The sequence below is a fragment of the Heloderma suspectum genome, chromosome 16 (genome assembly GCF_057233095.1).
Source record: "Heloderma suspectum isolate Gila_16-S chromosome 16, 16-S_ref, whole genome shotgun sequence".
NCBI lineage: Eukaryota > Metazoa > Chordata > Lepidosauria > Squamata > Helodermatidae > Heloderma > Heloderma suspectum.
The window spans coordinates 5,710,795-5,732,311 of NC_139473.1; the positions used below are offsets into that span (position 1 = coordinate 5,710,795).

The 21,517-nt window shown below is 40.1% G+C and overlaps 1 protein-coding gene across 1 annotated transcript in view; it reads left to right on the forward strand.

Annotated features, from left to right (window-relative positions):
• MED13 (mediator complex subunit 13) overlaps positions 1–21,517 on the forward strand; it is a 110,062-nt gene that overhangs the window by 31,721 nt on the left and 56,824 nt on the right. The gene's annotated exons all lie outside the window — the stretch shown is intronic.

The following is a 21,517-nucleotide window of genomic DNA, read 5'->3' on the forward strand; positions in this document are numbered from 1 at the left end:
TGGTATCTCCAGGAGGTCCTTTCTTGCAAATCGTAATGACAAGTCAGGTTCATAGCAAGGGGCACCTACATAAAGAATGTAGTGAGCAGGTTTTCAGGTTCCACAGAACTCTTTTTAAAAACTAGGTATTCATGCCTTAAAACATGTCTTCTGTCCCCGTCCCCCACCCCCAGCCAAGAGTTCAGGAGAACTTGAAAGCTTCTTCACTACTCTGTAAGGTTTTTTTTTTTTTTTTTTTACTTAACCCTAATAAAAGGTAAATGCATAGCTGTTGCTTTGGATTTAAAAATGTAGGGCCCAGTTCTCTTGTTCCTGTCTTCCATTGTATACTGTGTGACCTTTGATGGCTCCTGTCTAAAGTCAGGCTTTAAGAACTCCTCTTATAGCTCTTCAGTGTATTTTCTTTTGTTTTGGAAAGCATAGAAGATAATTCATATTTTCACAATTGTGGGTGTCTTTCATTCCTTCGGAATGCACGTTGTGGAACCCATTCAAGTGTCTCTTTGAGGGTCACTCCACATATTTCCTATAGGAAATTGAGAAGTGGGAATGGCAGACACTTTGTTCCTAAATGCTCCTAAAGATGCAGTGAATGCATGCTGGCAAGTCCTCCTTGGCCATGAATCCCCAGCACATGCATGCTGTTTTTTAAGAAGACTGCCTGACATTCACACCATGTGTTTGCTGTGGAAAGCATTTTTTGTAGCTGCAGCAAATGTGATTGCCATATAAAATGTTGGAGTGGCTTTTGCCTGTATGTCTGTGTGCTTGCATGATCTTTCAAAATATGTGGACTGCAAGCCGTTTTTCTCACCTCTGAATATTGTTAATAATACCAATTATTACATTGTGATGAAAGTTCTGCTATAGCTTGTGCTGATTTTAGTCTGGCAAAGAAAGTAACCACTGATGAGTTCTTTCATAAAGAAATCTAATGATCTGTCTTCATACCACATTCCTCAGTGTTCTTTAATTTGGCAGTTTCATGTGCTGATTGCACACACAACTTCTAGTAATTCCTTTGTCTGATTTTAAATTTGAAATGGCTGTTTGAAGCATGTATGCTTTTTTGTGTGTTTTATAGTGTGTAAAGTTGTTTTAAGTACTTCAGTTGAAGTGGGATATACATTTAAGATGTTTTTAAAGCTATGGCCAGACATTAAAGTCCTAGCATTCTGTATTATTCAAGCAATCTTTAAAAATAATTACATTGCCATCTGAATACTGATACACATCTTTAGACTTGCAAATGTTTGAAGGATGACACCTGTTAACCTTCAGAATTACTTTGAAAGATTTGTAGTTTCGAAGTGTGTGAGAAAGGAATTGATATTGGCACAGCAAGGCAGATGTGAGGCAAGTGGGGAAGCCTACAGGAATGTTAGCAAATACTGAATAGTAGTAACGTATTCTTGACAATATTTTGCAAAATGACTGCTAAGAGTATTGTTGAAGCAACTCTACCTCAAATATTCAGCTGATAATGAATCTCTGGAAGAAATCATAACATGGAGCAGGAACTATTTTTGGATTTATTGTGTAGGATTTCTTCCTCAAGGAGATGTATTTCTCCTTGAGATTGAGGATTGGGTGGGATATAATTTTTAATAGATTTTTGGACATCATAGAGACATGTGCAAAGGTAAAGCAGGCTCTCACCAAATACATTGAATACAGCCTAAAGGCTGAGAGTGGAAAGGACAAATTTTATTGCAGATCTGAAGAGAATGAAGCCAGAAAACCAGGCTGCACAGAAGGACATTCTCAAAAAGCTGAGGATTTTTATTTGGAAAAACCGTGAGGAGAAACTTCCTTCAACGACAGTGCAGATTCCACCTTAAGCGGTCCTAGTGATAAGTTCAGTTTCAGCTCCTGCCATGGAATGGTCTGTAATAAAAAACAGCAGATGTACAGGCTGGACTCCCAGATCTGAGCGGAGGCAACAGTGGGTTAGAATAATAGAATAGTATGTGTGCCACATGGGTGTGTGTGTATGCCACTGGCTGTATTTCCTGAATGGTTAGTGCCCCACTTTTGTCAAACCCCTTGCATTACAGCTGAAAGTCCTGACTTCGCTCCCATCTGGGTGTGTTTCCTTTCACCTTCAATGTGGTGGTGTACAGAGGCCAACTGCCACAACAGTTATCCTTGTTCCAATATTTCTGGCCCTGACTGTAGGTCATTTATCCTGTCTATCCTCCCAGTGCAAACTACCACTCTTGGTATCCATTTAACATTGCAGCTGTTGATGAGGATGGAAGCCAAAATGTTCAGCACTAAATATATTTTGAAATTATTCTGTTAGTCTACCTATATTTTATATAATCCTTCCTTTTCATCCCTCAGCTACTCAAGGTGGCCTACAAACATAATTTAAAACAATAAAAACCAGTATTAAAACAAATTCAACAACTTGTACAGATCCTAAAAACAAACAGTAACTAAGAGCAGATCAATATTAATTGCTGTTGGAGGCTTGAGCGATAGCACAGACTTAGTCTTCTGTCAAGTGGTGCCAGGTGAATGTGCTTAGGGAGGGATTCCCCAGTTGGGGTTCCACCACCAGAGAAGGCCCTATTTTTGGTAGCCACTTATCAAAAATTTGTAGGGAGGGGGATCTTGGGAAGAGCCTCTGCTGGAGATCTCATTGGATGGGCATGTTCCTAAGGGATAACCCGATAGTTTAAATATGCTGCTTCCAGTCCATTCAGGATATATATTTTTGTTTTACTTATTTAGGATATTTATAAACTACTTGTCATCAAATGATATTAAGTTGATGAACAATAAATATAATAAAATACAATAATAGAACAATAACAGGCAGTAAAAAAAATACAACTGACTGACTGACCAGTTTAAAATGCCTGGGCAAACAAGCTTTGCCCTGATGCCAAAATGATAGCCAGTTCCACCTTCCTGGGGAGGGTGTTCCACAAACGAGATACTATAACAGAAAAGGCTCTTCCCCTAGTTGTTACATGATGAGTAAAAGGCACCTTGAGAAGCTCCTTCTTTGCAGATTTCAAGAGATGGGCAGGCTGGTATTGGTAGAGGCGTTTTTTCAGGTATTCATGTCCTAAGCTGTTCAGGGCTTTATAGGTAAGCACCAGCACCTTGAATTGGGCCTGGAAGTAAATAGGCAACCAGGGCAGGTCCCCTAGGATTACTGTAATATGATACCATCTCGCCACTTTACCCATTATAGCCCCTACTCCATAAGTGTGCTTTGAAAAAATGGGGTGTGGTGTGGGGAAACTTAAGTCTTGTTCAGACAAACTAAGCCATGATGGTTAAGCGTTTTGAGCTAACTATGATGGCTTAGTGCGTTGTCTTTGGTGTGTGGCTACGTAACCACAGTGGCTACGTAACCGCGGTGTAACCACATTCACTAACTACATGTTGGAGTACGGTTAGAGGTCCCTATTGTGGCTTAGCATGTTGTCTGTCAGGCCCCTGAGCGCTACTATAGAGCTCTGTGGCAAGAGCAGCCGAAAATGGCCCTACCGCTCCTGCCAGTGTCAAAATCTGCCTAGCAACACATCACACGGCAGCTGACAGCCAGCATCTTCGCTGTTCATCCCCGCCTGCAATATGAAATTGGAGAAGCGTGTAGGGAATAAAGATGTTTCCTATCCCATGCCGCTGTTACCAGCACAGCACCTTGAGCATTCTGCACTCCCAGCTACAAACATCTGTGGCTGCTGCAGAAAGCAAAAACATCCCTGGCCAGCCGATGGCCAAGCAGTGTCATCCCTGCCTCAAACCAGATCCTGCTAAAGCTGCAGACACCTCAGCTCCCACTGCCAGTAAGACCAAGCCCCGGTGTGTGCCTGGGCCCCATGTGCCACAATGCTGTGGGGAGGTGGCTGCTGTAGCACCGGCCCCAGGATGGCTTCTTGCTCTGCTGGGATGCGTGGTGGCCTGGCCAGAGGACTGCGGGGCTTTGCAGGACAGGGGCTGGTTAGGGAGTGATTAGACTAACCACACTGTGGGCTGTGGTTCCATGCACATCTGGCAGGAGAATGCATTATGATAAATGGTAACCACCATGTACTGTGGTTGGCCTAACCACCCTTCCCCAAGTTATGTCTGAACAGGGCCAGTGAAAGCTGCCTTACATTAAGTGTGCCTTGTCCATGTAGCCCAGTATTTTCTACAGCAGCACTGCAGGGTCTCTGACAGGGGTCTCTCTTATCATCTGCTACCTGATCCATTCTAACTGGAGATGCCAGCATTTAAACCTCGGAGTTTTTGCATGCAAAGCAGGTGCTCTACCACTGACCTATCATTGTTTTTTACTGCTCTTGTTTTGTCTCTAAATATGAAAGTCTGGTTAAAATGGAATTGCTTTGCTCTGATTTATGTGGTGGTGCTTTCTTTCAGCAAGATCTTCCTCCTAACTGTCTTGAGCATGTATGAACATACAACAATCTGCTCCTCCCCAACCCCAGCCTGAAAAGCTCCTGCAATGCTGTGTCAAGAGCAGCTTTCCCCAACCTGATGCCTTCTAGATGTTTTGGACTACAGCTCCCAGGATTCATGTCCATTGGTCATGCTGGCTGGGGCTGATGGGAGTTGAAGTCCAAAACAGTTGGAGGGCACCAGGTTGGTGAAGGCTGATCTAGAGTATGCCGCATCTCCTTTTTGCTTTTGGAGCTGGCTTTATGAGTGCATAACTTTTTAGAGTACTTGAGGTTTGTGTGTGTTCAGTTGTGATTTAACATCCGTAACTTTCAATTTTTAAAATAGGTCTTTCGTAAAAGACAACAGAGGCTTTATATGTGTCAGCCCCTTAAGGTCAGACACTTATAATTCCACCAGTTCAGATGAGCACCTGATAAAAGAAATAACAATTGTACAGTTAATATGCTCTGTGTGTGAAATGATAGAATATGATGACCTTACCTCTAAACTGAATAAATGTATTCAAAGGCTGCAAAGACTTTTTTTTATTATTAGGTAAAACTTTTAATGATTAATTCACTTATTACTGAAAGGGCAGAAATAATTAGCCTTTTAAGTATCTCTACACTTAGTCTTCACCCTTCACATTTTCCCACTGACATGGCCTGAGGACATTCTTGAAGGAAATTCCATAGCAAGAGTCAGACGGCTTTTCTTAAGTCTTTCTCTTGTGGTTTAATTTCAGCCACTTTTCTCTGGCAGTAGCTCCAGTTGAGGAATACTTCTGCAGCTTGCAGGCAAGCCTGGTAGGGGGTTTTTGTTTCCCAGAAAAACAGACATGTGAAGCTTAAAAAAAGAAAAGAAAATGTGTGCAGACTTGTTTTATGAAATGAATATTTTGCAGAGGGGAGAGATCAAGACTCATCTATTTATTTAGTACTTAATTAGATATTAAACCCACCCCACCCTCAGGGAAAACTACAGCTGTCATGCCTGAGCTGTTATGCGCCACCTTATGGGCTCCACCTCCAGTTTGAGATTATCCTTGCATATGCAATAAAATAGCACTAAAATAACTCAAAGCTATTAAGTTGAGTGCAACTTATTCTTTAAGTGATAATCAATTTAAATGGCAGGTGAAACCCATAATAAGCTACAACTTCATGGTGTGTTTTTAAAATTTAAAATGGTTTAAAATATCATGTTTTAGTGATAATTAAAAAAATGGTAGGCAACATAAAATATAATACCTGGTAGTGAGGCTTGCTGGGTACTCTGAACACAAGCTCCTATTGTACTTAATGTAGTTGCTTAGCAGCAGTACTGGATGGATTGACCTGGGGGGATGACCACACTACACCCAAATACTTGCACTACTTAGGTTGAATTTACTTAAAATTGGAAGTGAGTGAACCTTAAACAATGGTATGGATACTTAGGAACTATGGAAACTAACCCTCTTTCTCTCCACAGCAAACTATTTGTTGTAGCAGGATGCACCCTAGAATATTTAGGGATATCTTGAGATTATTTGTTTGTAGTTTACAAAATGAGAGGCTCATGGGATATTTACGAAACACCATTAAATCAGATGTTCAGCATGGCCATTGGGGTATGTTTCATGAATGAGTGGCCCACAAATAGTTCCAATTCTTTCTCCTTTCCCATGTAACTTCATTTTCACGATGCAGAAAGTTTTGCACTATATTTTAATTGGATTTTTTTTAACTTTCTAGAAATGCATTGTTTCATAAAATTAAATAATAACATAATAAATGAACACAGCAAAAGTCAAACTGGGCAATTGGAATGGATACAGTATTAGACAGGTAAAATCAAAGTTGTAAGTTTTTTCAGCTGACACTTGCTAGGAAGCTCAGTATTTATGGGCAGGACTTTGGGCATGATAAAATTATGCCCCTTTAAAATTTGAATAACATAAGCGAAATGCATGCTATTCAGTTTTCATGTCTGAAAATGTTTGCAGTTATTTCAATAAAAATAATTTCCAAGTAAAGCTTTGAATTGCTTTGAATAAAACAATTAAGCCACGCCGAGAGTGCAGTCCTATGCAGGTTTACATAGAAGTAAGTCCCATTGTTTCCATAAGCAGCCTTCACCAACTTTACACCTTTCAGATGTGTTGGGCTACAACTCTCTTTATTCCAAACTATTGTGCCTGCTAGCTGTGACTGATATGAGTTGAAATCCAAAACATCTGGAGGGCACTAGGTTGGAGAAATCTGCTACAGAGCCTTCTCTAGGATTGCAGTCTGAGTACACGTTATGATTTCTCCCCCCCCCACCCCCCAATATTTCAGTTCAACTATTTTTGGCTATTGCAAAACTCTTCAGGTATAAAATTTTAAGGTTTTGTTTGTTACATGCAAAATTAAAGTAAATAAAACAAAATAATTAAATATGTCAAACATAGTGAATTGGATCTTCATCAATTTAGGGCAGTGGAAAACTTTATGGAAAATCCACATTACTTTCCCACAAATGTAAAATGACAATAAATTTGCATTTACACCATAAGGTTCTTAAATTGGTATCCTTCAAAAAATATTCATATGATTTCTGAGTCTATATGATATTTGAAAGTCAGTGAATCCATACTAGCAACTGTTTAGCATCTCATTCCTAGACTTCTACAACCTTGAGGTCTAGAAACAATTAAAAAAAATCAGTCTCCTTACTAGAACTTTGTATGTTAAGGTAAGCCTGTAGGTTTTAAAGCCATGCCTTAAGGGCTGCCTATTGCTTGTTGCTATTTTAAAATGTTTTGCACTAATAGAGACACCACTTCACTGTCTTGAAAAGACTTTTTCAGTTGCAAATAGTCCTTCAACGAAGTGCTCCAGATGCAAATGTATTTGAATCTTCCTGACCGCCTTACTCCCAACCAGCTATACTAAATCTAGGATCGCTTCATGCATGGCAGAAAAGTCTGGTTTGCCACTCCTTGTATTCGTTTCTAAGAGTTGCAGCCAATCCCAACTCACATACTTGTATAATATGCAGGTTTGTAATATTCACGCTTCAAAGAATAAATGTAATGTGTTAAGGGACCCCTAGGCCCCCTGATTGGGCTTGGGGGGCATGTATATCTTAACCCTCCAAAGGTAATACCATGTTTAGCAACTTTTTCTCCTTCCTTTTTCTCCTGCAAGCAAAGCTGCAGCTATGTTCATGGTTTGCACAAATCGAAGCAAGCGTCTCAACTCTTTCATGTGCTGATATGTTCCTCCATTGATACTCACACGTGTGCGTGCGCATGCAAGATTCATCAGTTTCTTTCACTTGATGAAGAAGATGGAGGAGAACAAATGGCCCAGAATATTGCTTCTCCAACATGGCAGTAATAAGGTCTTACTTCTCCCCCACTTCAGATAGAGGCCTTGACACTGTATGTCAGGAGCAATATGCTTGGCAAACTCCCAGATGGAGTATCTTCAGGTATTTTGGTGTAGGAGAACAATTTGGGATTTGGCCAACCATAGTCCTCCTGCAACATGGTATCAATGCCTTTATTTGAGGATAAGGCTGTATAAGTGGGTCTTTGTAAAGGCCTTACTGCCATTTGTAGGTGCAACATTATTGGCTATCTCCCAGATGGCTCTCCTACGCCAAATATCAAGATTTGCAGCAGCATGAATTGGCTGTGTAACAATATTACCACTGAACTAAGTGAAATAGTTTCTCATTCAGAGGGAGCAGTCCTATCCTGATAGGCTGCCACCTCCGAACTCTGAGACAACTGCCTATCCAATGGAGGACGGGTGGAGTGTGGAGGAGATCTTCTCCACGCTCCAGCTGCCCTGCATTCGTGGGTAGACGGCTAATTCCAGCGTGTATCTGCAGGACTTTGGAGTGGGGGGGCGAGAGGCAGGAGGCTGGATAGTGCATAGGAAGTGTCATACCGGCATTTCTGCAATCCCTGCCCCTGGGAACACCCCCTTTTGCCCCGCTCTGCACTGCTCTTCCGATGATCTGTGCCGCCTATGAGGTGGTGGGGGAGGGGGCAGGGAGGTGGGTTTCTAGGAACTCCAAGGTCAGTTCCCGAAAACCAGACAATCCTATGGCTCTCTAGCTGCTGTCTAGTGGCCATAAGATTGTGCCCTAAAATAAAGTATTTCTCAAGTGTCCCCCCCTCCAGCCCAGATGCACACCAAATTTCCAATATCCCCTCCGCATTTGAGGCCTTGGTGAGGAAAGGAGACAACCATTCTCTCTCCCCTCCCCGCCCCCTCCTCCCAGCAATCATATCTCTACTTTTGTGTTCTGGAGGACAACAGGCTCTGCCTACTAAATCAAGGAGGACATCTAGTGACCATTCCATACCTTCTGTGGCACACAAAATGTACATTTGACAGGTAGTTGCAGTGAGTCTTGGATCTCTGCTTATACCCTGCGTAGTGCTTGTGGTTCTCACTGCAGATTTATCAGTTCAATATATTGTTTTAATAGCACTCTCCCCCCCCCGATAAGAGTCTAACTTAGAGTGACATTTTTGTCTCATTCACACATTAAAAAGAAATCTTAGAAAGACTCTGTCTTTGTATGAAGGAGCCCTCGGCAACCAGAGCTGTATCGGGACTAGAAAAATATTTGCAGTTCTTAAGAGCCAGCATCAGATATTTAAGAGTCAGTCCTGCACTAAGCTGAAAAAAAAAATCTAAGCAGAAGCCTCCCATTTTTAGGAGCCTGGTTTACCAGCTACTTGAGATTTTTCCATCTTTGGCCTCCATGCAGTATGGCTTACACAGAAGTGGCAATTCTGTTCATCTGTTGAGGCATACATTCAAACTTGGATGACTGTCATGTATGTGCTTCTGGTTTTGGATAGTTTCTCACCCGTGTGTATGCTATGATAGTGCAAGCTACGTAGATCAATTGCTTCCAGCCGCCCCCCATAATGCGACTTGAAGGAATAGCAGATAGTCATGCCAGACTATTTGAATTTCGGCTGAAGTACTTTAGGTATACGTACTTTATGCCAAGGTATAAGGCTTTGTATGAACTTGAGCACACTCTGGGAGAGAGTGGAGGACAGGAAGGCCTGGCGTGCTATGGTCCATGGGGTCATGAAGAGTCGGACATGACTGAACGCCTGATCAACAACAATAAGGCTTTGTGTTTCCAAAACGTATTGTGCAGCCCAAAACGTCTTGCTTGTGTAAGGGAAAAGCTAGAGGCTAAATATGTATTGCTTATTAATAAGTTTGATTCCTGTCGTTCTTACTTCTAAATGACTGTGTTAGGATTGGAGTGCTGATCACTTAATGCTAAGATAATTCATGTTGTATTTTGATAACCAGTTTGGTCTGTATTTTTAGTTAATTCATATGGTGCATGCATGCACACTCTTAAAAAAAAAAACAACTTTGCACTTCCCTTTTATTTCCCCCTGTCCCCTCTAATCCAATAATGTCATTCATATATATATATATATATATATATACACACACACACACACACACACACACACACACAAACATATATATATATATATATATATATATATATATATATATATATATGTAACAGTTCTGATGAATCTGAAGTAGCACCATGTACCAGCAGGAGACCAGGTGATGATTTTCTTTTTTGCTGTAGGCAGCTGGAATGGAAAGCTGCTGTAAGTAGGACGGTGCAGGATAAACAGCAGGAGCTGAGAGCATTGATCACATGATTGTCTCTTTGGAATATTGGGTTGCTACAGAGACCACTCGAAGACAGATTTAGCACTTTACATCACAACGACGTTTTTCCTTGTCTGTCTGATTAGAATGTGCAGTGGTTGTGGATTTGCCTGGGAAGCTTGAGAACCATGAAGTGCTTTGGTGGTCTGCATTCTCTGCCCCCTTCCCCAACATTGATGTTTACTCCCCCCCGCCAAGTACATTCATTTCTAGTTTGTTGAAATCGCTATCGACTTAGTCGGGGGTTTCTACTTGGAGGAAGGTTTGAGTGAAAGACTCTTCCACATATTAAAAAAAGCATTTGTATGTATTATCACATGTTATATCCTGCTTTTCCTCCCAGTAGCAAAGCATTAATTGATATACAATTTAACAATAAAAACATTAATAGTAAAATAACAAATATTTTAATATATATCAATGGCCAGGGTAAAAAAGATAACTAGTCAGAACCAAACCCAAATTCATATCACAACACAGACGATCCTATCCAGACTGAGGATGGGGGGAACACAGACACACAAAGCAAATGGCTTCTTCCATCCTTTGCCTATAGCGGATAATAATGAGCTGCCCCAGGAGTGCTTCCTTAGAGGGGAGGCACATGTCTGAGTCCTGTGAAGCAACTCTTGGATATACATCTACTGTCTCTACAAACCTTGAGGTTTGGATGGTGAGGGATGAATAACAAAAGAGGCTGCTTTAATGAGGTAGCAATTCCTGGAGAGGTGCACCTTCCTGGTTCTGCCTGTGTTCCCCCTTCCCCCAACCCAATTGTTTGCTGATGCAATAGCTGGGCTGGTGTGGGGAGACAGAAGGCATGTATTGAATAGCCAGGCTCTGCTGTTGCTGATATTTTTATCAGAAGGCCTCTACAGGGTGTTAAGTATTGGGGCTTTCGGCTGTTAGAGGATCTAACCTGCCCTACCACGCAGTCTCCTATTTCCCATGTCTATCTTTGTGTATATCTATCATATGTGTGAGAATCCTATGTGTTCATCTTCTCAGTAAAATGACTCTGGAAGTAGAGAACAGATATGCGTGATCTATTTTAAAGATGCAAATTGCAGCTGAACAGGAACAAATCATGATATTCTTTTCATGCCTGATCAGATTTGCTGTACACAAGTTTTGCTACTTGTGGGTTGAAGGTGAAAATTACAGCCAGGTATTCCAGCAAATATTTAGCCTGGATTGTTTCTGGGCTGAGGAGCTGTGGTGCTATACCCACATTCTACCCACTCTTTGTATTTGTACTGCATGTACTGTTCTCAGAAGTCAATGCGGTGGAAAAAGATGGACAAGGAGTTGCTGTCCAAACATGCGATTGGCTTATGCTACTTGAGCACTGATTATGGACAACACATGAGTGCTGGTTAAAGATGCAGTTAAATAAGAAAGTCTGGGCTATCTGTAAGTAGTGCTTTGCTGGTTCATATCTATTTCTGGATGTATTGTGCTTCCAGGAGTGGTGTGGTGTTGGTCAAAATGCCCTGAGTAGAATAAAAATGTACACCTAATCCAAAATGGGAGTGTATGTCAAGGTGATTAGGGGATGGCATGGGCAACTTGTGATTTGACTTTGTGTTTTGACTTGCAGAGGATGCAGTGTTGGTTTTCTGCAAACTGCGGCTTGCAATTTTGAGAGCCATCCTCAGAAGCATATGTGTCCTCTCCTTCCCTTGTTGGCTTTAGTGTTACTTGTGTACTAGTGCAAATCATGGTGACCTCTAAGCTTCCAATATTAACCAGGGTTTGAAGTGCAGCATGGACTGGTTTAACCTGCAGACTGTGGTTAAAAAGGAAAGTGGTTAGTGTTAACCATGGTTTATGATATAATGCAACAGTGGACAAAGGAAGGAGGAGCAAATTAAGTGTGTTTTCCTGAGGATTGCATCTAGTTTACAAACCATGGTTTGTAGGGAGCCAGCATTAATACACTGGACTTAGTAGTTAAACTTTGCTGCATCTATTTGATTGGTTTGTGTGGTGAGAATATAAATAAATTATCCGATATAAAGGTAATGCAATAGTGGTCGTGTATCTCTAATTCATAGATACTGAGGGCACCTATAACAAATACCCGTCTTTGTAAACAAGTTCTTTGTTTACATTTTGTATTTTTAGTAGTCGGTTTCAGTTGTTCTTGAAGATGCATTATTTCTAGCAGCACCTGGTCAATAGACAGAGGTGAGAGAACATCACTCCAGTCTGCTGGTGTAAAAGTTTTTGTGTGGATTAGTAAAGCTCTGGTGTTGCTAGCTAATGTGTGATTAGTGTTTCGAATGATAAAGAAAGGCTGTGTGTATAAGGAAATGATTGATTGCATTTAATCCAAGAGGCTCTTTGCAGACTGGTATGACTGCATTGCCGAAACACTTGTGCAAAATGAAGTTATCTCCTCTTCCTGATTTCCTAGTGAGTTTTCTGTGAAAGTGTGGACTTGTAAGATCAGCATGTTGGCACCTGCTGTTTGTTTTTCTCTCTGTGAGAAATCGTAATACCTGCATGTGACCCTAGAACTCTTTACACCAGAATGATGAAGTATCTCCCTCCCATCCCACAACTGCAACATGACTACTTGCAGTAAAGAACCACATGAAACCTGGTCTTGGCCAGTGTGGTTGTTGTCCCCCCGCCCCAGACAATGCCCTTGGAAATACAGATTTCTTTGCCTTTCTGTGAGGAGGGAGAGAAGTGGAAGAAAGCTGAATGTGTGACAAGATAGGGTTTATTCTGCATGAATCTCTACCACATGGTGACTGCAGGTGTCACACGATAGAAAAAGCTATTATGAGAACCTACCATAATGATGGTGTCACAGTTATTGAAGTGGTGGGTGAGGATGGAATACCTCAGCAGCCAAATTCTTGGAGAAATGCAGATGTTGGCAAGAATATATTCAAATAGAAATGGGAAGTCAGGTTACAACTTACGGCTAAGTAGCTTGTCTGTGTGCTGAAATACACTTCTCTTCCTACTCTGTAGCTGATAAACTGATAATTCATGATACTTTCAGCATGCTTCTCAAGAGCCTTGGGTAATCCTTAAAATGATGGCATTTAATCTGAGGAAGGCACTGTTGACTGTAGACTGTCAAATTAAGCTAAGCTAGTTAAAGCTATTCAAGCTGGGTAATGAGCAATTGAATATATTATAACCCAATTAATAGTACAAGTAGAGAACTAAATTTTGCTATTTGCAGAATAGGATTTTTAAAGAAAATGTGCATTTACCATATTGAATGTAGATCTGTTCAAATTCTGTAATGAAGTAGCATGGTTACATGAAGGCTAATTGATAATAAAAGAGATCATTCATCTTTGTGGCAGAAATTTCCTGTGGTGCTTTCTGAACAGGTTTTGGATCTTTTTATGTCACATTTGATGATGTAATTATAACAGAAACAAAATGCCACAATAAGGGTTATGGTGCAAAGAAGTCCAAAGGTGTTTTTTGCTGACCTCTGTATTGATTCCCAAAGCAATTAGCTTTTTTCCTTTTCCCCAGTCTTTAATGGAACTAAATTAATTAACTTTTGTTAGGTCTGACATCCTCTGAAGCTCCAGATCTAATTTTGTTGGAATGTCTATCATTTTTCCATTTTCTTGAAATGTCAGTTTTAGCCAATGTTTAAAAATAATTCTGTAGACCCCTCTGTACATGGGGTTTTTCTCATAGCCCACCATAAAAACCAAAGGATCCGGAAGTATTATGTTTTGTAATTTCCTTACTAATTTTATAACATCTGCCCAAATTGATTTAACCTTAGAACACATCCACCAGCAAGTCAACATTTATAGTAACATATTTTTGACAATCCACATTAAAGTTATAAATGTTGTCCAGCCTTAAGTGTGTTAAGTATAATTTAAAATACCTTCAACAAACCTTATTTCATATCTGATGCTATAAATTATGTACCATGACTTTTATAATGTATTGTCACATACTTTTCTCTGTTGTACCCATATCTCGTTTACATTCCCTTTTTATAGAGTCAACAAAAGAATTACTTGTTTGAAGTTTATGCTCAATTTCTCCCAAGTGTCCTTTGTTTACTTTATTTTTAAACTTTTGGAGCCTTTTCTAACAAGAAGAGTTAACATTAACTTGTATTTGCAAAGTTTCTAACTTGTAAATATTGGTGAAATATTGGAGCATAGCTAATTTCTTCTACTAACTTTAAATATATGATAAATATATATATATCTATTGACCTAAACATATTTAAGTTATACTTGGCTCACCCCAATAATTAAAGCAGTCCAAAATACCATGATTAAAACTCCCCACACCTTCCAATAAAGCATCTAGTACTGGATTACTCTTTATCTGTTATGTTTTATGTCTTGTAAATTCCCACATCTGATACAAAATAGGTAAGGGTGTTGATCCTTCTATAAAGATCAATAATTGTTCATCAGTGTCCCCCAGAAGTTCTCAGTAATGTGACTAATGTTGTTGCTTGTAATAAGCTCAGACTTCCTTCTTCTATCTATAAGATTTTGTGAAATTCTTGACTCCCCCTTCCCCCACATTGAATTTTTTATCCACCAGCCATGTTCCAAAAAGTCAAAAGGACGTTGAAGGAATAATTTTGGGAGAACATTCACAGACAAGGAATTGCAAGTCCAAAAACGAAATATTAACTTTTTCCATTGGTCTAACTCAGTTTTAATCAGTTAATCAGAGGAATGTAGTTGTCCTAATGGACTCTCTACCGAAGCCAGTGATTTAATTCCAAATACTTACTGGGAGCTCTTTTCCAAGGGATAGTACAAAAACCTCTTATTTCATTTTCTGTTTCTGTTGTTGCATTTTAAAGTTAAAATATCCAAATATAATATATTGACCTGGTTTGCATGTCATGATAGCCCACCACGGCATAATTTACCCGTGACACTGTTCTGTCATGTTGGGCACCCGCGGTCGCCATTTTTGCATGGTGCCCATGAGTGTCTGGCTTGCCGTGGCTTGTCATGTCATGTGAACCCAGGCGGCAGAGCCCTGTGGGTAAACGAAGCCATGGTGGGCTGTTGTGACATGTGAACAGTCCCATACATGTTCACTTTAGAAACCATCCCCAAACCATGCATTGAAGAAAGAATGTTTCTGAACAAACTAGCTGGGTTTCTCATAGCTATTTCACATTTATCAGCATATAAAACAATCTTGTTGCTCCTGTGTGGATGCCTATAATATTAGAGACCTGTCTATAGCTGCTAATGGGTCTGTATACAAAGAAAAGTCAGAGAAAAAGGGCACCTTTTTATTTTAAGAAATTGAGAGTAGTTCCCATTAACCATTTTCCTCACTTTAGGTTACTTATAAATCAGAGAACACTATTTTTCATATTGTTTTTCCTAATCCAAATTTATAGATTTTAGGCTGTGTTAATAGAACTATTGTTCCCAAATTGCAAGTAATAGTTCCAGTTAATTTTGTACTAGTCAGACCTCATCTGCCATACTGTCTCTAGTTCTAGGTTCCCCACTTGAAGAAGGATGTAGGCCTGTTGGAGTGGGTTATGGTCAGCAGTATAGGAAGATGGTCAGTGGTATAGAAAACCAGCCCTATAAGATAGAAGGAGCAGGTATATTTATCCTGGAGAAGAAAAGACTGAGGGGGGAACATGATAGCTTTCTTCAAATATCTAAAAGGGCTGTCACATTGAAGAGGGCAAAGACTTGTTATCTCCTGCCCCAGAGGGCACAGGACTGGTTCTGAGGGGCTTAAGTTAGAGGAGGGTAGATTTCGGTCAAACATAAGTACAGAGATAGGCAATTTTTAGGCCAAAATATCTAAAGGGCCACAACTCCCATCAGTCCTAGCCAGCATGATGATGGGAGTTGTAGGTCAAAACATCTGGAGGGCCACAAGTTGCCTGCCCTTGCATTAGGAAAACCTTCTTGATGGCAAGAGCAGTTTGGAACCAGTTAGAGGGGTGCTGGGCTTTGCCTTCAAGCAGTGGCTGGGGCAGCCATCTGTTGGGTATGCTGTAGCTCTTGGATTTCCTGCATCGAGCAAGGGATTGGATTAGATCATGGACTACAAGGCCCCTTCCAACTCTATGATTCTATGTTCCATCATTCTTAATGTGTGCTATTATATCAGAATTAGGATTCAGTTAGTCTTTGTCCCTTAATAAAGCCTTCTTTGAGGCCTGTGTATAATACATAGATACTGCCTTGGCATATTAACTATTCCGATGTTGGGAATGTCCTTTTTCCAATAATAGGCTTTAAAGCTAACAGTTTGGGCCCATCTCCAGGCGTATGACTTGGTGGATAACAAAAAGAATCAATTTGGAATTTACTGCTACTGCAGCCCAGTCTGGCTGGGTGTTTCTTCACATCTGGGCTTAGCTCTTTGTCTTGTGTACACTCTCTGGATAACAAAAGGGAGCTAATGGGCTAGGAATGTAGGGTTACAAAGGCCAGGCTGGGTGTTCTCTTCTTCAAGGCAACCTTAAATGAAGAGGATCTTCTGGTATCTTAAAGGCTAACTATATTAATGTGGCACGAGCTTTCACAGGTAAAAACAGAGACGAGATCATGCACAAGTTGAACAACTGCAGTAAACAAGATTAAATCACCAGGAGTGGACAAGCCCATAGATGTAGGTGGGTCCAGCCAAATTTCAATCCTTTCAGTCTAGTGCTCAATTTGCATGAGCATATGAGATGATTACTGCTTTTCTGTGGCAATCAACCTGAGTAACAAATGGAATGGCCTGGTTGATTTCATTATTGTTACTATTTTAAGAGGGTAGCTGAATTCATCTGTTCTAGCAAAAATAACAAGACTCTTGTGGCACCTGAACAAATTTATTCTGGCATAAGATTTCATGGACTATAACCCACATGCATCTGATGAAGTGGGCTACAGTCCACAAAAGCTTATGCCAGAATAAACTTGTTAGTGTTTAAGGTGCCACTAGACTATATGTTGATACAGTAGTTACAGTTCTTAAAAAAAAAAAACCCTTTGGAGAATATTCTCAGTAATCAGGCTTAGCATTCCCTTTCCACTTCAGGTTAACCGTAGGATATAAAGGCACTTGGGGTCTTTCCTTTAATCTGCCTGGTGTTTTCTTCCAAAGAGCCCAAAGAAACAAAAGCTTATTCAAAACCAACGAATTCCTAGAATCCTGCAGTCTCTTTGAGTTCTTCAGTCTAATTCTTGGCATGACAGAATTGCAGCATAATAGTTGTTCATGCAATCTATGAATTCTATGATAAAGTGTGAAGGACTACTAAGATACCAGGACTCTGGCTATCAATTAAAAAAAGATCCACACTTCTTTTGCTAGATATCTACAAACAATTAGCTCAGTTTTTTCTAATTGTAAAGCAACACTCACCTAGAAACTAACTTGTTAAATTGCATTGTGCCTGACACCAGGAGATTTTTAACCCTTTCAAACTGGCACTAGCAGTCCTTTGCCATACTTCCACCTGAACTAAAATAAATTCCAGAAAGAAAAGTTGAAGTAAATAATATTTTAGATTTTCCAACCACTAAAAGTTCTAGCAACGACCCATTTTAGAGGCCTGGTGTTGTATCAAATTAGCACTTTCCACTGACAGAACAGCTTCTGTTGGAAGAATGCGGAGGGGGCAATTCCTCCTCCAGCCTGCCAACCCTCCTGCCCCCCACCCAAATCTCCAGAGGGTTGGGGGCCCTCTGGAGCAGAGTGGGTGCAGGTGTCTGCAGGGGGAGGAGGGTAAGGAGACGTTCCATTACAGGAGCTGGAGTTCGGTCACTGGGTCTCGCCCCTAAGCATAATGACAAAACAAACAAATTGAGAAAGAGCCTGTGAGGAAACTCAAAATTGTAGACAGAACAGTGAAAATTCATTCTCAGATATCAGTTGGAGATTAAAAACTCTTGAAGACCATAATCTGTTCCAAGTGGTGCTGGCAAAGAAATGTGAAAAGCCTACTTGGTTTGTTTAGTGGTTGTACTGATGGGGAGGAGGAAAGTGGGAATGGTAAGCCAGGCTTCTCTGGTTTATTTTTCTATGTGAACGCTGCCATTGCGTTAAATGAGGCTTTTCTATGTAATGAAGCACTAATTTGATCATTTCTCAAATATGAATATTTACATTCTACCAACCAAACATAGATAATTCATTTTCACCTCCTGAAAATAAAGTCATGGGATAGTTTTCCCAGTAATGATCAGTGGATGCTTCAGTTTATCTGTCATGAGTGTTTCATTTTTGTTTGCTACTTGGTGTTTTGTGATGGTAGGGCTGGGCCCAAGGCAGAGTGAAGCAGAAATGAGCAACACTGGAAAGAAGAAAAGACAAAACTGTCCCATGTGCAGGTTCCTATATTCGCATACATAACCTCATAAGCTGTCATGGGTGTTGGTCATAAGAAAAATCCTATATGGAATATTTCAAAGTAATTTCCTCTGTTGGTATAAAAGGGAAAACCTGCAAAATGTATTCAGTGCAGCAAAGATATGCTAGACCTGTTGTAAGGATGAAACAATGTGATAATAACACTCATTTAGTTGTAAATTAATATGATTTAGTTGTCAGATTTGTACCATTTTTAATTATATGAAATAGTATCAGTGGGAAACTTGATTTAAATCGATCCACCCTTCTCCCATTGAAATTAATGGGATTTGAAAGTCGTTCAGTTTGACCAGATTATACCCACAGTGAATAAACTAAGCCTGCTAATAGTTTGCCTCTTATGAAAGAAGTTGCTTGTCACAACATCCTTTGTGTTTTGCTTTTTAGGTCTGGAAGATATTAGTAAATATGCAATTGATTTTTTTGAGCAGTATATAACAGTATACTGTTAGTAGCAATGGCCAACATCCATTCTTGTTGGTTTTTGTTTCTGATCTCCTATGAATGCCTATCTTGTAACACAGAGTGCATTCCTTCTAGGGTTATACTTCCCACTTCTAATTACTGTTGCAGCTTTCTCATTTAGCATCTCTCTCTTAGATTTTCATAAGAGATAGAGGTGGTTAGAGGTTAGCAACTTCACTGTTGATGGTTTGAATGGTAACTTTTGAGGTCTGTCAGGTTTGCTGTTTTTACACAGAAGGGGTTTAGTAGTAATGCTAAATGTGCTTGCTCTGTTTTATTTTCATTTGTCTGAGCTAAACTCTGCAAGCTGTTGTGCAGCTGCATGCAAGCTGGCACATCCCCAGCTGAAAATGAGTGCTGAAAATGTTCTAAGCCAGTGCTGGGTGATCCAGCACAGGCTGCCCCTGACGTAAGGACAAAATCATTACCATGGAGTGATTTTTTTTTTCCTTTGCTTTTGTCAGTGTATGGGGTATTTTATTTCCTGGAGTTTGGTGCTATAAGGCAGAAAGATAAGCCAATATTGACAATGGCAACCAACAGCTGTAGCATTTGGATGGCACAGAAAGGAAGTAGGCAATGTAAAACATAGAACGTTAGATTTCAGAAGATGTTATGCCTGTCTTGAGATAACTTTAATCTACCTGTAGAATTCAGAGGTTTGTAATCTGATGCCTTTAAAAGCTGGAGGAATTCCTAGATATTCCTAGATATGTAGCTTTATTCCTCTCTCTTTCCAAGACGGGCACATAGCTGCTTGCCCACTGTATGTTGGCAATAACCTTGGTTGTGTGTGTGTGTGTGTGTGTGTGCGCGCGTGCGCGCGCATATATGGCTTCTTGGAGAATTGAGATAATTAAAAAAAAAAAAGGTCAAACAGGCATTGTTGCAGTGAAGCACAAATTAGGTGCCTTATATAATTGTGCTGTGATTTCAAGAAAATACGTGGTTTTGCTGTCTGTTTATGTACTTGTGCTAGGATAATGAACAAGTGGCTGTATGTTGGAGAGAAGAAATCAAGGCTTCAGTTTCAAGCTTCCCTTGGATGACTATAAACAAACTGGAGCAATGCCTCCAGGATCTGAGCTGTGTGGGTTGAAAGTATTTCAACTCTTTCATGAAGCCTTGATTTTTCTTCGATGTTTTTGTGTGTTAACACTATAAATATAGCATTTCTACCATTCACCAAGATGTGGAGTGGGCATGGAAATGCCATTTTTTAAAATGGTTGACTTTTTTAAGAATACTAATTTTAACCAACTAAGAGAGTCTTCCTTTATAGTAGTGGGGTTTGTATTTTTCCCCCTCAGCAAGATACTGAAGTAAAGCTGTTCTGCTTTCTTTATCCTTGTATCTGCAGATCATGGAAGGGCCCTCAACATATATAAAGAGAGACTGCGTTGCAGTCACTAGAATGAAATGCACGGACACTCACGTGCACATACACACACACACACACACACACACACACACAACTTTTTACTGTATTTCTTTTTTGTTGCCATGAAAATAAGTAAACATCTGGACCAAAAATAGCGTTTTTGCTTAAAAAAAAAAGTCTAACCAAGCCTTAGAGATCTTTTAAGACAACTTGATGATCCTGCAAACATTTTTTAAAAAAATACTCAGGATGCTTTGATTTCAATTTTCAAAATTATAACTTATTCCCTAGTTTTCAAATGTGTGTCCAGGGAATTGTATTTGAGATTTGAGAACAAAACCTTATTGTGCTTGCTTTTTACATAAATGCACCTAATGTACTCCACAATTGACGATAGTTCTAATTTAAGCCCCGAGGAAAGTTGCTATTCCTATTTTATAGGTGGGGAAAATGGAGACTATGGGCATGTATGTGACAGACTGCAATCCTATACCGAGTTACTTGGATGAAAGCCCCGTTATACAGACATAGAAAGCTGCCTTATATTGGTCAATATAACTTGGTATTGTCTGTTGCAACTGGCATTGGCTCTTCAGGGTCTTGGACAGTGGCCTTTCCCATCACCTGCTACCTAGTTCTTTCAACTGGAGATACAGAGGATTGAACCTGGGACCTTCAACATGTAAAGCACTACTACTGAGCTATGGTCCCTTCACTTTGAACTCAGTGAAACTGATGCCTGAGGAAGCATGTATAGGATTGCATTGTTTAATAATAATTCCCTCTCCCCCCGGAAGTCTTATAGCAATAGTTGTAAAAGGGAGGGTTAGGGGTTTCTGATAGAGAATTCCTAACATCTTCACCAGGCTGCAATCCCCAGGATTCTTTGTTGAAAATCATGATAGCTATGTTGGAAGAACACTAATAATGTTTCATTCAATATATGTGTGTGAATGTGTATACACACATATATCCATGCAAACAGTCCATCTGTACATTATTGTGGTGTGCCTGAGACTGGGAGCAGTTTCACACATTACCTTGTTTTAAGTGTACACTTAAAATATCTCAGATGTAAATGTAAGAATGTAAAGTGTGAATGCAACAAAGAATATGTTTCATTCAGACATGTTTTGAATGTATAGGTATCCAGGTCATGGAGCTGCGATTGGCTGCTGCTCCTTGT